The sequence below is a fragment of the Globicephala melas genome, chromosome 14 (genome assembly GCF_963455315.2).
Source record: "Globicephala melas chromosome 14, mGloMel1.2, whole genome shotgun sequence".
NCBI lineage: Eukaryota > Metazoa > Chordata > Mammalia > Artiodactyla > Delphinidae > Globicephala > Globicephala melas.
The window spans coordinates 88092580-88113830 of NC_083327.1; positions in this window are offsets into that span (position 1 = coordinate 88092580).

Genomic DNA, 21251 nt, shown 5'->3' on the forward strand with positions numbered 1-21251 from the left:
CGCAGAGAAGGGGAGGGGCCTGGCAGGGGCTCTGCTGGAGAGCCCAGAGGGCCGGGGAGACCAGTGCATCTCAGGACTCAGAGTGTCTCAGGACTCAGAGTGTCTGAAGGAGGAGAAAATCCTGGAGCAGGTGAGATGGACAGATGTGCGGAGCCCTGCGTGAGGCCGCCTGAGTTCAGAGAAGAGGGAGGGAAAACATGGTGCAGAGGGTTTCAGGGAGGAAGGAAGCTGAAGAAATGGACACAAAGCAGCTAAATGCCCTCGGTGAAGCAAGAAGAGAATGGGTCTTCCAGGAGCGGAGAGGTCGCAGGAGGGGCTGAGGGTGGGGATGTGGGACCAGGGCTTGGAGGAGGTGAGGGCATCGGTCAGCGGAGGACAGCACTGCCCAGGAGCCGGGGGCGAGGAAACCTGCCGCCGCCCCTCTCAGGACACGGGAGCGAGCCGGCTCCATCCTCCCGTTCTTTCTCTGTGGACGGTCGACCTCGGTTACTTACGGGTCGGGGGAGCCCTGTGGCCCTTTTAGCCTGGCCATCGCCTCCACAAGTGGGGATTCAGGACGGGCTGGTGCTGGGGGCACCTGGGAACCAGTCGAGGCCCATTTGCTTCGTGCTGTTTATCGTGGCGCGGCAGGAACGCAAGAAGGTGTGAGAGCGACCCCGGTGGGGCTGCGGCGGCGAGACAAACGCTGGGGTGTCACTGCCTGTAAAGCCTGTTGTGTCCAGATGGCTGCCGCCCGTCCAGCCCCGTCGCTGTGTTTGTAACACGTCCTCAGAGCACCCCCCTCCGCTGCCCCCAGCTGCCTCCCGGGGCCACCGAGGCCCTGCCAGTCCGGCTCTGCTCGCCCGAGTCCCCGCGGCTTCCTCCACCTTCTGCCGGCGCCCGACGAGCATCGGAGGGCCGAGGCCCCAGGGACTGACGAGAGGGCGTCTCCATCCCGAGAGGGACGCCCCCTGGAGGCCGGCGCCGGCACTGCCGACTCCACGGTGTTCGTCGCCACAGAGGTTGCCACGTTCTCAGCTGTCACTCGTGCAGAGCAGGTGCTCTGTGAACCCAGCGGTCCAGGCACGCCCTCCGCCCGCGTGACAGCTCTGCCGTGGCTACCGGGACGCCGCCCGTCGGGTCCGAGAAGAAGCGGCTAACTTACCCCCACCGTCCCGTCTTTTCTAGGGCATTCGTGACAGGAGGTCTGATTGCTGAGGATGTGGTGGTGAGGCACTTTTCACACCAACTTTCAGACCAATCGGCCGCTCACTGAGGCAGCGTCTCCCCAGACCCCTTGCTCACCCTGCGAGCACCTGTGGGGCCGCCGCGTCCTCGGGTCCAGGTGGAGGCTGAAGTGGGTGGAGGACAGGTCAGGCCCTGCTGCTCCCTCTGTGTGGGGGCACCGCGCCCACAAGGCCTCAGTGGGCAGGAGGGGAGCCGGCGGGGCAGCCGCCGGGGCGGGGGGCGGGGACACCCTGCAGAGGGCTGGCAGCGGTCAGCCAGAGCCGGGGTGTGTTTCAACCTCAGAGAGTGGGCCGAGCATGACCCCAAAGTGAAGGACAAGGGCAGAAGATGCTGCAGGTGCCAGAGGGACCCCACGCGGGGTGAGCGCGTGTGAGACGGGAATGGGACCCAGTGGACAAAGGCAGCAGCACGGTCACCGTGGCCGAGGTGGCTGGACGGGAGGCTCCTGTCTGACCCAAGCGCTCGGCCTGGACTGGATGCTGAGTGAGGCCTGCGGGTCCACCTGAGGATGGAGGAAACCAAGCGTGGCCAGGCCGTGGGCTGTGGCCTGTCAGCCCTGCAGGGTTTGGAACTTCAGCCTCTGTGGGACCAACACAAAGTTCCCAAGTCCACTGGGTTCGATTGACAGTTCTGATCTCTTCTCTGGCTGGCTCCGGGAAAGAACTTTTGCCAATATAATAGGTTTTGTATTTTTATAGTAAGTTTGAGCGTCTGTTTGTATTTTTTTCCCCTGGACTATATAGAGGTTTTGTCCATTTATCTGTTGGGTTGCAGATCTTTGTCTTGTTGATTTCTAGGGGCTCTTTATATACTAAGGATATAGCTTGTGATAGGAAGTATATATATATATATATATATATTCACACACATATATATTTTTTCCTCATTGTCTTCCCTTATTTCTTAATTTGCTGATGGTAGTTTTCTTTTATGCAGAAGTTTTTATTTTTGTGTAGTTGAATTTATAAATCCTTCTTTTACTGCTTTTGGATTTTCAGTTTTAATTAGAAGAGTCTTTCCTTGACTGCAAAGTTATAAAGGAATTTGCCCATGATTTCTGTTAGTACTTTTCTGAGTTTATGTTTAACATTTAAATATTTGACTCATTTGGAACTCATTTTGACATACAGTGTGAGACATGGTTGCAGCTTTTATCTTTTCTCATTTATTTTGTTGGATAGCTACTCTGTTGTCCTAATGCTGTTTATCCCGCGGTTGCTTTTTCACTACTGATCTGAGATGTCACCTTTACTACATACTAATTTACCACATACTTCCAGCACAGCAATGGTCTAATGATTAACACTGGATTTGCCTACCTATTCTTGTTTCTTTTTCTATTTGAACTTTCGAATCAAATTGTCTAGTCATCTCACAATAAAAAATTCAATGACCCACCTCCTAGAGAAATGGAAATAAAGACAAAAATAAACAAATGGGACCTAATGAAACTTCAAAGCTTTTGCACAGCAAAGGAAACCATAAACAAGACCAAAAGACAACCCTCAGAATGGGAGAAAATATTTGCAAATGAAGCAACTGACAAAGGATTAATTTCCAAAATTTACAAGCACCTCATGCAGCTCAATAGCAAAAAAACAAACAACCCAATCCAAAAATGGGCAGAAGAACTAAATAGACATTTCTCCAAAGAAGATATACAGACTGCCAACAAACACACAAAAGAATGCTCAACATTATTAATCATTAGAGAAATGCAAATCAAAACTATAATGAGGTATCATCTCACACCAGTCAGAATGGCCATCATCAAAAAATCTAGAAACAATAAATGCTGGAGAGGGTGTGGAGAAAAGGGAACACTCTTGCACTGCTGGTGGGAATGTGAATTGGTTCAGCCACTATGGAGAACAGTATGGAGGTTCCTTAAAAAACTACAAATAGAACTACCATATGACCCAGCAATCCCACTACTGGGCATATACCCTGAGAAAACCAAAATTCAAAAAGAGTCATGTACCAAAATGTTCATTGCAGCTCTATTTACAATAGCCCAGAGATGGAAACAACCTAAGTGCCCATCATCGGATGAATGGATAAAGAAGATGTGGCACATATATACAATGCAATATTACTCAGCCATAAAAAGAAACGAAATTGAGCTATTTGTAATGAGGTGGATAGACCTAGAGTCTGTCATACTGAGTGAAGTAAGTCAGAAAGAGAAAGACAAATACCGTATACTAACACATATATATGGAATTTAAGAAAAAAAAATGTCATGAAGAACCTAGGGGTAAGACAGGAATAAAGACACAGACCTACTGGAGAATGGACTTGAGGATATAAGGATGGGGAAGGGTGAGCTGTGACAAAGCGAGAGAGAGGCATGGACATATATACACTACCAAAAGTAAGGTAGATAGCTAGTGGGAAGCAGCCGCATAGCACAGGGATATCAGCTTCGTGCTTTGTGACCACCTGGAGGTGTGGGATAGGGAGGGTGGGAGGGAGGGAGACGCAAGAGGGAAGAGATATGGGAACATATGTATAACTGATTCACTTTGTTATAAAGCAGAAACTAACACACAGTTGTAAAGCAATTATACCCCAATAAAGATGTTAAAAATAATTCAAAATCAAATATCCAGAAAAGCCTCAATCCATCCTTATTTTTGTTGTGGTTGCATTAAGTTATGAAACAGGTTGGGGAGACTGTGTCCTGTGATGTTGAGTCTTCCTGGTGAAGAACGCGGTAACCTCTCCATTTGTTCACGTTTTCTTATATGAATTTTTTAGGGTATTTAAAAATGTCTCTCAAATAGATGTTAATTTCTTAGGTTTATTCCTAGAAACTTTATCTTTGTTTTTTGGATAATTAAATGGAGGTAATTTCTTCCATTATATCTTTTAAAGCTATTGGTTTCTCTATTTTAATTTTATACACTGATATCTTACTAAATTTTCTTATTATTTGTAGAAGGTTTTCACTTCGTGTTGTCTTTGGGCTGAGATAGATGTATTTTGCCATGTTAAGGAAATATTTAATCCTATTTTATTGAGGGTTTTTTGTTTGTTTGTTTGTTTGTTTGCGGTACGCAGGCTTCTCACTGTTGTGGCCTCTCCCGTTGCGGAGCACAGGCTCTGGACGCGCAGGCTCAGCGGCCATGGCTCACGGGCCCAGCGGCTCCGCAGCATGTGGGATCTTCCCGGACCGGGGCATGAACCCGTGTCCCCTGCATCGGCAGGTGGACTCTCAACCACTGCGCCACCAGGGAAGCCCTTTATTGAGGTTTTTAATGCTGAATTTTATGAAATACTTTTTCAGCTTCTCTGAAGATGATCCCATTAGTTTTTAAATCTTTAGATCTATTAAGAGATAAAACAAATTACCTATAACTACTTTTGAAACCAGCTTTTTAAAAGTTTTGAATTTTATTTTGACATGTAATTATGTTTAGCTGAGCTCTATAGCATGTACTATTGAAAACCCAGTTTTCCATGAGGACGTACTATTTTCTCAAGCATCTGGAGTTCAGCAGCATCTTGAATTCATTTAACAAAGCCTTATGGCAAAAAAAACCCCAGAGCTGTGCAGTCATGCCATTATTTAAAAGCTGACATTCGTTCTCTGAGTTTGAAAAATAATAGATATATATATTTTAATGAAGAAAGTGACATACAGTATGCTCGTGTTAAACAAAGCAAGCGTCTTAAAGCAAGAGTGCACAGAAGTAGGTATGTAGGAAGCTAGAAGGATTAGATAAACATTGTCAATAAATTTAAATTGACGGGATACACACTTTTAAAATGCCTTTTAAAAATAACATAAGAAATAAGTTAGAAAGCAAATACGTAGGAAATCGAAGTTCACAGATGCCTGCTATCAGACGGACCTGCCAGCACGCCAGTCTCCATGGCAACAGCAGAGTGAGGGACCGGAGATGGAGGAGCCGCCACAGTAAGCCTATGGATCCCCTGAACACCTTCATTTCCGAAGCTTGCTTGTTGCCTTTCAATTTTACAGAATCACATTACAATTTTGTGGTGACTGGAAACCAAGAGGAGAAAAGATTTCTACCTCCAAGATGGAGCAGGCACTCACCACTGAAGGGGAGCGATCTTGAGGCTTTTTACAAAATATTTAGCCCCCGGGACTTTGGTCAGGTGCAAGGAGCCCAAGCCCTGGGTCTGGATGACACGCAGGACCCAGTTTCTGATATTATGTGTGTCGTGGAGGTGCCTGTAAATGGGCTACAGACACTGACTTATGGGTTATTTATTTGTCGCCTCTGCAGTGCAGTTGGCAGTAAACACACCACCTTGAGGTAGGGGCGCTGGGAAAGCCTCATCACGCCGAGAGCTGTTCACCTGCTGGCATTTCCTCCTGAACCTCCTCCTTAGACAGCTGGGCAGGGACCGCATCCTCTCCGACGGCTGTAACGCTGGGTGATGGATCTCACGCGGCTGCCAGTGCGGGTGGAGCCCGGCACCCGCGTGCTGTCTGATCCAAGCCTCCTGGAACATGTTTGTTTAAACCAATCAACGCTTTCTGATGATGGCACGAGGCTTAAAGCCTTGACGCTGCCATTTTTCAAACGGGGCAAAGCATGGCTGACCATAACAGAACTCATCCCCGCAGCAGCAGCCTGGGAGATGAACCGAGGGTTTCCCCGCGTGCTGTCCGTGCCGCCGCCTCTCACCTGCACGTGGGGTAAAAGCCGCACAAGAGACTACCCAGAAGCGAAAGACTGGAAACGAATGAGAAGGCACCGGGCAGGCTCCCGCTCAAAAGGCCCCACCAACCAGCTGGATCTCGGCCCCCTGAGGTCACGTTTGCAGTGGGGCCTTGGGCGGTGGGTAAACTGCGGGAGGGGTGATCCGGGGGTGGGCGGCCGAGCAGAGGAGCAGAACGGCTTCTTCAACGTTTTAAAGATGGCTTAACGAAGAAGCCACTGTACGGGGGCCTACGGCCCATGCGTATCTGCTGACTAACTGGCGTTACACGGCCGTCTGTGTGCTCAGCTCTGCCCCAGGGCTCCTGTGCCTGGAAAACCTCCTGTTCCGTCAGGAGGACCTGCCGTCCACGCACAGGACAAAATAGCCGAGGCTCACGTGCCCCCAGGCAGCGCTGGTGGATGGCGCACCCTGGACGGAGCGGCTGGCGTGATGTGACATTTTACATATGTGGCCAGGCATCAGATAAGCAGGAAGGCTTATTCCATCATCCAAGTCCATCCTGCGGACTCAGCTTCCGGGAGCACAATATAATATTTCAGTCAAAAAGTTCAATCCTTCCTTGGCCTGGATTTCTTTAGGGATAATCCCGACTAGAGCATTTACACCGAGAGAAGACCCGTGTTTGTCAGAAGTACCTCCTAGCAAGCTCCCTGGTGAGGGCCAAGCCATTATGCAAAGCGAGTGTTATTTATTTATCTTTCCCGGAAAACAGAAAACACACTGTACACACACTTGCCATTCAGTTTGGCAGAGGCTGAGACGAGGTGGTGACACGTTCATGTATCAGGAAGCAGTTTGAAAACATTAGTGGCGAATTAAAACCAAGCTCCCGACAGAGATGCCCGCCCAGGGGTTCCTGCTGTCCCGAGTCAGCCGGGCCCCACGAGGTTGCCAGACGGTAGGGGCAGCTCTCCCTCCTCCGACAGCCCCTCCCCCTGCCCAACTGCCCAGCTCGGCAAAGGAATGTTTGAACAAGATAACACGCCCCCAAAAGCCCAAATAAAGTGTTAGGAGGAGCACAGGTGGGCCTGTGTGAAAGGTAAACTGTTCCCGAAGCAGCAATCAGGCAAACGATCTGACTGTCGATCTGGTTAATGTTTCTGCCTCTCGCCTGCTGTGCACACGGCTCCCGCTGGCGGGGCCGAGGGCGTGTGCCGTGTGGACAGCCTCCCCGCTGCCCGGGGGTCCCTTCTTTCACCTGGAGCCGCAGCCAGGCAGCTTCTAATCACACACCTCATCAGGCTGTGCTGCGCAGAGGGTCTCCCACCTTCCCGCCAGGCGTTACCTCAGCTGCCAAAACACAATCTGTCCTGAAGGCCCGGAAACCGGGCCCCGCCCCCCGCTCCTCTGCTGATGCCTGAGTCTCGATCTGACTCGGCGTTGGTGTGCTCGGCGACACTTAATCCATTTTTCCCTCCAGCTCATGGCAACAGTGGCTCCTGCCAGGTCGGGCTGGCAGCAGCTCCGACAGCGGGACGTAAGCCCAGCTGGTGCCCGGAACTTCCGTGTTCATGTTCACAGCAGCCCCGGTGCCAGGAGAGTGGTTCCCGTGCATCCCGACCGGACAGGGGGCTCTTCCTGTGGCCCCCGCTCCGCACTTGGGGCCATACCTCTGGTTACCCGGCAGCATCTCTTTGTCTCAGTCCTGGTGAGACCAACAGAGAAACAAAAGCAAGGCCCGCGGGGCTCGAGAGGCAGCAAACGGTGTGAACAGGAGGCCACGCTGGGCCCTTCCGCTAGGAGCAGCCCAGTGGCCGGGACAACGGAGGGAGGGGCTGGGCCCCGGGTCCTGGGATGGGGCCGGGTGGTGCGCTCCCGGGAGAGTCTTTCCACGAAGCACCACGGGCCCGGGTTCCCAGGGCGCAGGTTGTCTGCACGTCCGTCTGCACACAGGCCGGCGTCCGTGGGCTGAGCAGACTGGCCCTGACCCGCTGACCGAGGCTTTAAGTCCTCAGACGGAAAAGCCGTTGTCGCGGCCCGAGCCGGGGGCATCATACTGGTTCGGGGAGACTCTGGGTTGATTTCACCGTTTCCTACAAATGACGTCAAGCCGTTGGCCGGAGCCACTCAAAACGGACTATTTGTCTACTTTCTCTCAAAGGCTGGGAAGGGGCTCCCGCAAGGCCTCGGCCGTAAACCCGTTGTGCTTCCCGAGTAGCTTCCCAGCGACAACCCGCTGTCCCACTTGGGACACTGGCTTCCTGGTCAGCTGCGTGGAAGGAGGGACACTGGCCTCTGACCAACGGCCCGAGTGGAGCCCACCGCCCGGGGACCCTGGACTGGAACGGCAGCCCCAGAAACACGGGCTGGGCTGCAGCAGCTTTAAGATGTGCTTTGAGGCTGACATTTCTGTCAGCAAAATTCTAGATTCTGCGTGATCCGTGGTCACCTTAAGGCCACGACCTTCAGTTATGCTCCGTCCGCTCTCCCGAGGAACCCAGCAGACCCGTCCCCTGGGTCACGCCCGGGCTGGTTTGCTGTCGTCAGCGGCGTGGCCAAGAGGGAACGTTGACCCGGCATCACCTGGAGCTGGAGCTGCCTGGCCCCACTCCCGCCGTCGTGCTTCTCAGGTGAGCATTGCCTGCCACAGCCGCCCTCCGTCCGCTGGCCGCCCCGCCGTTGGCGTGTGTGACATTCCCATGCTGGCCCTGCAGCTCTTTGTCCACCGTCAGCCAGACACGGCGTGGCAGCCCTGGGAGGTGACCATCAGGGGAGTGAAGCGTGCAGCTCAGGGGAGGAGCTGAGCCCACGCCAGCCCTGGTGGTCCCGGGCGGACCCCTCGAGGGGTGCACGCTCACGGTGGCATCCATGTTGCCCAGAGTAGGTGTGCCCGCAGGGTGGGGTGGCCACTCCCAGTGGCTCATCCCCCTCCCACCACGGGCTTCTTCCGTCTCACGGCTCCACCCTCCTCTGGGGCAGGGGCCAGGTCAGCGAGGCGGGGCAGTCTCGGCCCAGCTCCCCGTCTGCCTGCAGCGGAGAAGTGGATGGCCGGGCTGCCAGCTGCTGACCCTGCTCGGCCAGCACGGGGTGGGGACGGGAGGGAGGGGATGGCAGGCTTGCTCTCCCTGCCCGGAGGTGGCAGGTCCTCTCCCCGCCGACCCAGGTGCCAGTGGCAGGGGACGGAGGCTCTGGGGAGCCCGGCCCCAGGGCGATGCTGCCCATGGAGGGGGCGTGTGAGGCTGGGCTGACGGCCCGCTGACGCTGCCCCCGGATTCTGTCCTTAGTTTACAGGTGAGGTTGTGCGGGCTCTCGGATCCTGCAGCCAGGGGAGGTCATGCTGGAACCCAGCCTGTCTGGCCTCAGGTCTATGCTTTTCCCACCGAGTCTGAGTTCAAGGCTGCTTACAAGCTGCAGGACCCTGGGCGAGTCACATCTTCTCTGTGGGCAGATTCTCATGTCTAGCAACATGGATTCTGCCTAACCTTTCTTTTAATGCTGAAAAATCAGGGGATGCCTGACTGCAGTACAGACTTGGAGTCACTCACAATTCTCTGGCTCACTTCTGAGGATGTTTGCGGTAAAATATACATACTATAATATTGATCATTTAACCATTTGTATAAACGTACCATTCAGAGGCATTCAATACATTCACAGTACTGTGTAACCATCACCACTCTCTTTACCTAAAGATGTTCCTCATCCCTGACATCAGCTCTGTGCCCAGGCATCAACAACTCCTCACCCCACCCCACCCTGGCAACTCGCTTTGACTTTCTGTCTCTGAATTTGCTAATTCTGGTACCTCATATAACTGGTATCATACAATGGTTGCCCTTCTGTGTCTGGTTTATTTTACTGAGCATAATGTTTTCAAGGTCTGTCTATGATGTAGCATGTATCAACTCTTCCTTCCTTCTTAACCGCTGAATAATATTCTGTGTGTGTGTGCGTGTGTGCATGCGTGTGTGTGTGTGTGTGTGTGACATCATCTTTATCCTTCATATGCTGGTGGACACTGGTGTTGTTTCCACCGTTTGGCTGCTGTGAACATGACTGTGCAAACACTTGTTCGAGTTCTTGCTTTCAGTTCTTTCGCGTATGTACCCAGGAGTGGATTGCTGGGCCACATAGCACTGAGCTGTTCTCCACTGGACGTTCTCACCCACCACACGTGCATGGGGCTCCAGGCTCTCCACATCTTCACCAACATACATTGGTTTGCATTTTTCAACAATGATTGCGGCCATCCGATTCGGTGTGAGGTGACATCTCAGCTGTGGTTTTGGCTTGTCTCACCCAGTGACTCAGGATGTGGAGCAGCTCTTCATCTGCTTGTTGGCCATTTGCATATCATCTTTGGAGAAATGACAGTTCAAGTCATTTGCCCATTTTTAATTTTTTTTTTGTTTAGCTGTAGGAGTTCTTTATATTTTCTGGATACTAATCCCTTATCAGATAGAGGATTTGCAAATATTTCCTCCCATTCTGTAGGTTGTCTTTTTGCTTTCTTGATACTGTTCCTTATGCACAGAATTATTAATTTTGATGTGGTCGGATTCATCTATTTTTCCTTTTGTTGCCGTGCTTTTGGTGTCATATTATTACATTTTAATAGTGCATTCTTTCCTTACTCATTCTTACTGCTACCTCTGTCATATGTCAAAATTCTCGAAACATGTGTATCTGTTTCTGGGTTCTCTGTCCTGTTCCGTGGCCTCTGCTTCTCCTGACACCACTGCCTCATTACAGCCTTAGAGTCAGTCTTGACACTCAGCAGGGCAGGTACCACCGTCTCCTCCTCCTTTGAAATGTTCTTTGCTATTCTTAGCTTTTTGCTTTAATAAACTTTACCATCACCTTACTAAGTTCCATGATAAATATAGCAGGAATTCTGATTGAAATGGCATGTAACTCACAGCTTTTAAGGGGGAGGGTCACCATATTCACAATATTAGTCTTAACATCCCGCAACACAGTATATTTTCCATGTGTTCAAATCCTTTTATGTTCCTCAATATTTTAACATTTCCCCACCAAAGATTGTGAATGTCCTTTTTAGACATATTTCTGTAGCAATGTTTTAAAAATAGCTTTCATGCTGTTGTTTACGATGTCTTCTTTCCTATTATATTTTCTAATTGATAATTATTGGGTATAGGAGTGCTACTGGTTTTGGTAAATAGATCTAAATAACTTCCTCCTCTTTTCCTCTTTTTTATTTTCAATTTCTCTTTTTAAAATTACCCTAAGATTTTAATACATATATCTTACTGTATTTTTATTTTTAACAGACCCAAAATTGTTCAGTATTTCTACCCCTCCAAACAGGAAAAGGATTTTAGCATTTTTAACCACCTACATTTAAACGTGAAGTTAGTTATTGATTTTTTAAAGTATAAGTTTCAAGTACAGCATTGTACTACGACATCTGTGTATACTGCAGGGTGAGCCCCCCCCAAGTCTGGCCACCGTCCATCACCAGACGGTGGAGCCCCTTCACCCAAGTCATCCCTCCCCCAACCCCCTTCCCCTCTGGTAACAACCAATCTGTTCTTTACACCCACGGACTTGGACTTCTTGTTTGGTGGTTTGTTCCTCAGATTCCACATACAAGTGAGATTATACCGTATCTTTCTCTGTCTGACTTATTTCACTTAGAATAATACCCTCCAGGTTCATCCTTGTCGCCACAAATGGCAAGCTTTTTTTTAACGACTGAATAACATTTCTGTATATATACATAATACAATATTCCATGATGTATACATCACATCCTCTCTATCCATTCATCCATGGATGGACACTTACGGTGCTCCCACGTCTTGGCTATTGTGAACAGGCCTGCTGTGAGCATTGGAGTGCATGTGTCTTTTTGAATACATTGGTTTAATGAACTATACTGTGGAGACTGGTCTCTCTGTTCCTTGTTATGTTTCGGCGTGGCTCTCATAGCAACTCTGTTGATGGTGCTGGTCTGTAGCGCGGGGGCTCTCCTAGGGCAGCCGGCCTGGAGCAGATCAGGAGGCCACCCCTGGACAGAAGGTGCACGACGTGCTGGGTCCAGGGGCACGTGTGGGGAGGGAGGGGCGCGGCTCTAGGGAGAGTGCATTTCAGCTGTGGCCGGTTTTGTGTCTGGAGCCGGTCCGTCCTCCAGGCAGGCCGGGCACCCGCCAGCCCGGCACCCAGGCCGGAGTCTGAGCCCTGTCTGCCACGCCGTGCGCTCTGGTCTCCTGGCTCTGTTCAGATGAGCTGCGGAACCCCACAGAGCGTTAAACTCTCGTCCTGATCCCCCCTTCGCGGTACAGCGGCCACGAGACGCAGGGTTTCCCTGTTTCCAAGGTGTGGGAGAGGCGTGTGCAGCCAAGGGGAGGCCGTGGTTGTTAGGGGCCGGGACAGCATTTCCTGCAGGGAATTAATCCTGGGGCCTCAGGTCCTGCTATGATTTACTCACTGCAGAGTTGAAAGGCCCGGATTCAAAGGCCCAGCGCAAACCTTTGCCCCCTGGGAACAAAGGCGGGAGATTAGCTCCATGTTATCAATCAGCATTGTCAGGATGGGATAGAAACGCTTCACCTGTTGACGCCTCAGTGTGCGCCTCCAGAGGGGGTCAGAGGTCACTCCTGCCCAAGGTTTTGTGTCTCAGTTCCCCTGGCCCCGAATTACCTTTAAAAATGGCCTCAAAGGACCGGAGATGAACGTGGATTAGTGTCTTAATCTTACAGCAGAGCCTGTAGTTAGGGTCTGGGGACGGAGGGGCTGGTGGCGTTGTCTGGGGCTGTCCCTGGCACGCAGCCCTGGGGGTGAGGCCAGCTTTGAGCCTCTGGACACGACCCTTTACCAGCTAGGGGGCGGCTCACGGGGCTTTGCCAGCTGACTCAGTGGGACAGTGGGGTTTGTCAAGAGCCTAATAAGTGAGCTCTTGGCTCCGAGGGGTTGGGAGCACCCTGCTCCGGGGTCCCTGTCGGGAGACGGGTGGAGCTCATGCTCCAGGGACTGGCAGAGACCCCCTGCCCCCGCCCCCGCCTGCGTTCAGAGTCCCCCGGAGAGTAACCTCATCAGACCGAAATTGCCTCTCTTCTGGCTGCACACGCTGTAGCCGCAGCCCTGCCGTGACGGGCTTCCACCTCCACGTGGCACGCGGGCCCCAAACCCCCTCTGCAAAGCGGGGCCCCCGGCAGGCAGGGGTGAGGCCCTGTGAGTGTTCCCCGCAGCCAGCGGAGAGCCTGCATGGGGGGCCGGGATTGGCGGGGGCCGTGGGTGCCCGCTGGCCTTTCCCTGCAAGGGCACTCGGGTCACTGAGTTGTCTCTGCAGAGGGTCTGCGGGGTGAGGCGGGGCCCTGCCTGTCCTTCCTGTCGCCCTCCTTCCCTCCCCCAGTAGACGCTGCCCGTCACCCCTCCTCCTGGCTCTCCCCTCCCTCCCTCCTCCCGCACACGGCCTCCTTCCCACCAGTGTCCCTGGGGGCCATCCTCTGTCCAGACTCCTCTGCTGAATCCCAGCCCCTAGCCCCACCAGGGCCTCTGAGTGCCGTGTAGACAAGTGGCTTCTCCCGACTTCCCTCCATAAGCGCTCCTGCACCCACCTTCCCAGGCCCTTCTGCCTGCTCCTGGGCCCCTAAGTCTGCTGGCCCAGCGGCTGCCAGGTGGCCCACGTTCCTGCACCGCCCCTCCTCCACCCCTCTGGGGGCGGCCAGGCTGCAGGCATCAGGGGATCCAGCTGCTCTGCGCTGCTGCCCGGGCCGCAAGGCCTTCCAGGATTAGGTGCTCCTCTAAGAGTTTAGACCAGTGACAAGATATGAAGTTGCAACACTGTTCTGAGCCGTTCATAACAAAAACAACTCTGTATACAACATTTGAAAGGAAAGGCTGAATTATCTCTTCTCTTTATGGAAAATATGTGAAAATTGCTCTCGCGTGAAGAGGCAAAGACAGGAAGCCGAGAAGACGTAGGAGGAGTAACACTTAGCGGGGTGTCAGGCAGTTGAGGAGAAACATCGCTATTTTGGATTTTGCGACGTGCGCGGTGTTTGCGGTGGTCCCCTGGGCACCGCGCGTCTTTTCTCGCGTGAGGCCGCGCCTCCCCTGCTGCCGTGCGGGAGGCCTTCTGCTGCTCTTCGCTGCTCCTGACGCCTGGGCTGTGCCTCGGACTCGGCGTCTCACGGGTGATTCGTCTATTTCCCATTTTCTACACAGGGCGCAGGACGTTCTGACCGAATATGTAGTTCCATCGGTCCAGTGACATCTGACAGCTTGTGAAACCGACGTTTTAAGTAGAAATTCAGCAGTTCTAGGAGCGCTGCTCTGTTTTTCACTCACGGATTTGGGAAGCGCCTTCACAAAAAATGAGCTTTGAGAAATTTTTCTGAATTTTATTTGTGACCGCGTGTGGGGTGGTGGCCGGTGGAGGTGGCCCCCGGTGACCCTCGGAAACGTCGTTCTCTGTCGCGGATGCCGGACGGCTGCCCCCAGGGGATGCTCTGAACCTGCAGCTGAGGAGAGGGCGTCGGAGGTGGGAAAGGCTGGCGCTCAGCGCGTTCTGGGGACTTCGGGAGGATTCTATGCATGTGGGGATCTGGGGACAAGAGCGAGCCGGAGGCCCAGAGCCACAGCGGGTGCGCGGCGAGGCCGCCGCCCCTCCTGCAGCAGCTCTGCCCTGGGGCACCCTCGTGGGACACTCGCAGCACCCCCAGCGCGGGCCGCGGGGCCTTCCTGCTCGGAGCCGGCCTGGCGGGAGCGGCTGGCCCACGCTCTGCCGGCACAGCCTGGCTGGTACCGTGCCCAGGCCGCGGCCTCTGCCGACCCCGGTTCCAGTCTTCACAAGCGCCGCCTCGCCTCTCCCAGGAAGCGGGTGCTCGGCCGTGTCTGGGAGCTCGGGCCTCGCTCACAGCCCCTGGCGGCCTGGAGGCGAACGTTGCCAGGCAACGCGGGATGGTGAGGCCCACAGTCACTCCTGAAAACGATGGGGGTGGGTCTGATTTTTTCATCTCTCGGTTGATCTTATTTCGCAGACGGCTTGTCCCCACGATGAGCCTTTGCTAATCGGGCCCGAGTCGCGGAGCAGAGCAGGAGACGGTGGGGACCCTGCCCCTCGGCTTTTATCACGTCGTCCCCAACTTGACCACGGAGTTGTGCTTTCCACTGTGGGTTCCATTTGGGGTTTGGGTCTTGAAATTATCGTCAGGGGCCTCACGTCCTCACAGGCACCGAGGCAGCTCCAGGCCTGCCAGGAGCGTGGGGAGGTTTGGAGGGGCTGGCGGACGAGGGCGTGTCCCTGCGGCTGGAGGGCGTGGGGTGGGCGCGGGGCCTCGATCCAGTTACTCCGCACGAGGGGCACATGTGGACTTTCCAGCCTTTCTTTCAGGGGAGGGATGTGAATACTGGGGCTCCTCCTTAGGGGAATCTGAGTCATGCAGCACCACCTATCACTCAGACCTAACAGAGCCGTTAGGAGTTCATCAAAGCGCCGGCTGTCAGGGATGCCAGCCGGGTCTGGGGGTGCAATTGCCAGCACGCTTGGTCACTCAGAGCCCAGCGTCTTTTGCACCTGCTACGGAGGCTGTAAACTGGTGTTGCAGCCGTTCACAAGGCCCTCTATACAGAACACAAGTCACATGGGATGTGCTTTACCTTCAGTGACAAGGTCACACAGTAAGATCCTATCGACTCCAGAAGGTCCGAGAGTCAGGGGACAGATGCCAGGTGGAAAGCTTAAGTGGGAGATTGGAGACACCGTCGTCACGGATGGCTTTTCCACTGAACGTTTATTAACTAACTTTATGGCCGGCCTCGCCATAGATTAAAATCGTACATCGTGTACTTGGGTCAGCTGACACGGAGATTGTTAGGTTAAAGGTCTAGGTTCTCCTTGAATCTGCACCAATTTTAAATGATGTCGGGCACTTCCCAGGCCATATTTCTGCTCCCGTAGGAGGTCAAATACACAGCCAGGATCAGGCTACCCTCTTATTCTGGAAATGCCAAGGCCGTCTTTACTGGGATTTCTGTATTAAGTTCTGGTGGGAGTGGTAGGTTTTGAGCCAGGGTTGCCACGGTTCATGTTTATCAGAAAGAGGATAAAGGTGCCCCTCTTGGTTTCTGTATTGTGAAAACAACATACATAGGCTCAAAATGTTTTAATCTTTTTGAAAGAGAGGTATCTTACAAATCACCAGATAATGGCTGTTAGGATGAAATTATGAGAACTTATTTTCCCTTGAATCTACTGATTATCACTAAATTGAAAACTTATTTTCTAAGAAACTCTACTAATTTCTTAGATTCCGAGCTCCTCTCAGGAGCCATCAACCTACGTTTTGTACCAACCACAGCTCTGTGCAGACACCTAAGGAACCTGACTCTTTTTTTTTTGGAATTAAACAATTTATTGTCATTGTTATTTTGCCAAGAGCAGAAGAAAATGAGGTCAGGTTTGTTCAGCAAAAGTTGATGCTTCTCTTCACCTTCTGCTCCTACTTCTGCATCTTCTCCCACTGTCCTCAGATGGTTTGGGGGCCCTGATGCCCCGAGAGCCTCCTCCCCCCCACCTGCTGTGGGGAACAGAGCAGGTCGCCTCTGTGCGCTGGTTATTGGGGGGATTCAGAGCTGCTCATCGTGTTTTGGGGTGTTCGGGTCCCCGTCGAGCACGTTAATGACATGGGATTTATATCTATTAAGGAGGTTATGGGTCTTCAGGTCAGAAATTTCAAGGAACAGATAGGCTGTCATCACCTTTGATGGGGCAGCGGACCCGCTGCTGAGGAGGGACACGGGGTGTCCTGCCTTTCGTCCACGATCTTTGCCGTGATGTGCCCATTACACCGTGGACCTGCGGCTCCTCACCCAGGGAAGGGCTCTCCTCGCCTGTCAGTCCCCCTCATGCCGCGCGTGCTCCGCGGCCACCACGCCCCCCCCTCCTGCCAGGCCCCTGCGCCTGAGACGTCATCTGTGTGTCATCTGCGTCGAACCGCGTGAGTGCACGTTCTTTAAGAGATTTCCATCTTCTGAGATAAGCCTTTATTTTTGTCTAAATGTGGCCTAAATGACAACAGTGAAGGTTTAAATCTTAAATTATCCATTAAATTCTGAAACCGTGTTTACTTGGAGCTTTTTTTTGCTTGTTAATGGTCACAATTAATACGGGAGAAAAGGGCGAGGAGCCAGCCACCAGGGTCAGGATCGTGTCGCTCTTTCTGTCTCGTTGCCATTTAACTTGAGAACATTTATCCTGTGAGGTCGATGCTCAGCCGCCCCGCGTTCCTGGCTCCTAGCTGAGCTCTGCGAGCGGCCCCCTGGCTTTGAGCCGTCAGCCAGGCGCATGCGTGCTGGAGCCCGAGGCGCTCAGGCGGGTCCCGCCGCCCCGCGGATCCGTGCCAGCCGTGCGCTCCCAGAACTCGCCCAAATGGTCTCCCTTTGGGGACAGACTCCCATCTCCACTTTGTGTCTCCGCAGGGAACGTGCCCCCCACCAGCCCACCAGGAGCTGGTGGCCGTGGTCCCGGTGGTAGGACGATGGCCACGTCAGAAAGAGGCCAAGTGAGCCCAGAGCAGGGATGACACACTCTCCATCCACCGCCCCTTCCTACACTGAGGGCGAAGACCACGTGCCATATTGGCTGAACCCCATTTGGTTTTCCTCTTGGCCCACTGCTGGACTTCCGCGTTGCCGAGTGGGTCCCGGGGACGCGGGCGAGGACGACACCACCGCCAGCGTGCTCGCCTCCGCCGTCAGGGGTGTGCAGGGTCCCCGGACAACCTCATGGGGCAGAGCCCTTGCCTCACCCACACCAGGCCGTGGCAGGAGCAATTCGCACCCATCGGGACAAGGCACTGACGTGCTGGGCCGTCCACGACAGCAGGTAGCCTGTCGGGACGCCAACACCGGAGGACGCTTGGTCTTATGTATCTGCCGTGATGACAAAGAAATTTCCCTGGTTCCATCCTGCAGATGGAAAGAAGACCCCGACGTTTTCAGCTCCAAGCTGGGGGAAGAGCCTTGGACTTGCAGCTGCCCATGCAGGGGCCGTGCTTCTCTCAAGGTGTGGGTGTAGGTGCCCGGCCGGCTGGGCCAGAGTTCTGTTATCAGGGGCGCCTTTACTACAAACTGTAACAGGCAAGGATGCTTCTTCGATTAGAAGTCAGCACAGCGAGGTCGGTTTGGGCAGAGGGCCAGCGTGTAACCCTGAAAACTCTTGCTCCCCAAGAAGCAAGACCCTCCCCTGTGTTTCCAGTGAGAAGAGTTTGTTTTTCTTGATCTGGACTGAATTCAAGGAGAAGGCTGCTCACCCAGGGACAGCTCAGCAAGTCTCCCTGTGTCCAGGCCAGGCTCCCACATGTGATTCAAAATGGGAGAGACGCCCTGAATTGGAGAGAGAGTGGGAGGGGAAAGGGGGAGACAGAGAGATGGAGAGAGATGGAGACACCCAGTGGGGTGGGGGAGGGGACCAGGGGCAGCATGTCCTGTAAACTCCGGCCGGCAGTGACCTTCCAAGACCGCTCGGGACCCCGACAGCTGTGAGACGGAAGAGGAGTGTCTCTCCCATGGGACACGTGCCCCAGGGGCCCTCTGGGGGTGACCAGAGCCTGGCGCTGGAGTCCCCGGGACCTCTGGGGGTCCTTGGGCTGAGCCCACCTCGCCCGCCGTGTTTCATGATTAAAGGTGGCTGATGGCAGAGGCCAGGCTGGGGGGGGCATCGGGGCGGGTGGCCCCTGGCCCGCGTCTTCCCTCCTGAGACTGAGGTTTGGGGGCACTGGGGGTGGGGGGCCTCCAATGGGGCTGAGGGGCCGCCTGCCCTCCCTGAGCTGGCGCTGCTGCTCACTCTCACCTTTGCGCGCTCCGGCTCTGCCCGTCCCCGCCAGCCTCTCCTCGCGCTCTGCCTGGGGGTTCTTCTCACGCATCTGGCCTGACATCGCAGCCCAGATTTTCAATCCTGGGCGTGAATCATAATCACCGGGAGTCTCGCAAACCCCGACAGCCAGGAACCGTGACCTGATCTGCCCTCACCGGAGGCCTGGCACCGCTGCTGCTTGTTCTGTTTTGACATCAGTGATGTTTGAAAGCTCACCAGTGACCCCGAGGGGAGGCCCGGCTTGTGACTCCGGGGTCTGGGGACCCCGGCCCGCTTCTTGGGGCTGCAGGGGAGTCTGGCTCTTCCCGGCTGAGCCCCGAGTCCTGCGGGAGGAGCTGGGGGGCCCCCTGACCCCTGCCTGGGGTCCTGGCTGAGGAGGAGTTTCGCGCGGACCTGCCGTGGCCCTGGGGTCGCCCCCTGCCCGCAGCCCTGGCAGCCCGGATGCCCTTCCCTGATGAGGCTTCGCCCTTAAAGGAAGGGAAGGAGCCTCTGACTGCGCCCTGTGCACGTCAGCCAGGCCCACGTCTCGGGCAGGAGGGACGTGGGGAGGACAGGAGGGGCTCGAAAACCCAGGGTGCCCACGCAGAGGGCAGGGCTGCCAGGAGCATCTGGAAATCTGGGTTTTGCCTCAGAATCTCCTGATTTTAAACAGAAACATGTTTTAAAGGAAACAATTAGAGGCCGAGTAAAGCACATCCGCAGGCTTGTGCTTAGGGTCATTGGCCCAAGTCTGCCACTTGCCCTGCCCCCTCCTCGGTCCTTCTCGTGAATTCAGCACCACTTACTTATCATTTACTATAAACCACACACTGGTCTTGGCGCTTGGAATAAAGCTGGGAACGCGGTGGCAAGTCTCTGCTCCCCGGAACTTATGGACGACAGGCGGAACCCCTGCACGCTGTAAGACCTGTGAGCAGGACAGACAGGGAATCTGACAGGGCGGGCGCTGGCCAGACATGGTAACACGTAGCAGGGTGTTCCTGGGGAGAGGACCCTCGGGTTAAAATCTGCACGAGAGGGGCAGCGAGTGCAGAGGTCCTGAGGGGGAGTGAGCGGCCTTTCTGGGGGCGAGAAGGGAGGCTGTGTAACAGCCGGGGGCGGGGGACGGGCTGCTGCAGGGGGACCCTGAGGGGAGGAACAGCCTACTCTGATGGTGTTTGAAGAGCTCGCTCCCCTGAGAACAGAGGCCGGACCTGCAGTGGCTCGGGATCCGGTCGAGGGGCGCAGGGAGAGGAGGGCGTGCAGTGCATTTTGAGGTTAAAGCTACTGGAACAGTGGTGGAATCTGGGGTGGGGTGAGGCAAACGGAGGAAGCGAGGGCAGCGTGGGAACCACCCTGCCGCCCTCACCTGCACGGTCTGGCCACAGACACAGCCGGGTGCCTGGGGGCGAGGTCAGGGCTGTGGACGCGCACCTGTGATGTCACGGGACTTGGGGGTGGGGGGAAGACAGCGAGGGGCGAGCACACGCAGCCCACGAGATGGAGGGGCATTTGTTCCGGGGTCCGGGAGCAAGGCGTCCGGCAGAGGCTGGAGCTGGACGCCGCGGAGAAGTGAGCACGGGCTCTGCGAGGTTCTCGCCTCCCTCTGTTTCCTGGCTGGGTCTCGTTGTGGGCAGGCCCTGCTGTAAACATTTAGGGCCCTAACGCTGAAAAGACCGTGTGGCTCCCTCCCACGTGGAATTCAAATGCAAAAAGTTTTTTGGAACAAAACAAACTTTATGATGAAATTTTAAAAAATTCCCCTAGATTTTCCGATTGCAAAATTCTTGGTAAGTTTGTGCAAATCTTTTGTTGCTGTTGAGTTTCCAGCGTGCCTGCTTTGCTGGTGTCTGAGCAGAAGTGTATGTAGTCACGGGGCAATTAGCTCTGGAACTGCTAGTTGGCCCCTTGGCTGGAGCTGCCACCTCCCTGGTGCCAGAGCTCCACTGGTGGAGTGACTGTGTTAAGACAAACATAATCCCCCCACCCCCAGGTGCCCAGGGGAGCTTCCTGGGACCAGAGTTAAGTCCTGGCAGCAACAAGGCCTGTAGAGTCCCCAGGCACTCCCATGTCTTTGTTCCCTTGAGCGGTTCCACCTAGAATATTCTGTCCTCCGGATGTGGAAATCCTGCCTTCATTCCCGGCAAGAGCTGGCTTGGTGTCTGCTTATTTGTGCGTCTGTGGGTGTCTGTGCTGAATATTGTTCAGATGTTGGGATTATTTTAGAAACACACCTATTTGTTAACTATGCGTCTTTGAGGTTTGCCAAGGATGTGCCCTGAGATTCTGACCAACCCCCCAGTTTACTGCCCTCCGGGACTTACTTGGAGGTATTGTTTGGTCTCCCAAATTTTTGATTGTTTACCCTAAGAGTAAACACTTAAACATTATTTTATTGAAGTATAATTGACTTACAATATTATATTATTTTATGTGTATAACATAGTGATTTGATATTTTTACACATTTCAGAATGATCACCACAAAGTCTAGTTACCGTCTGTCATCACATAAAGTTATAACAATATCATCGGCTGTATCCCCACACTGTCCATTTCAT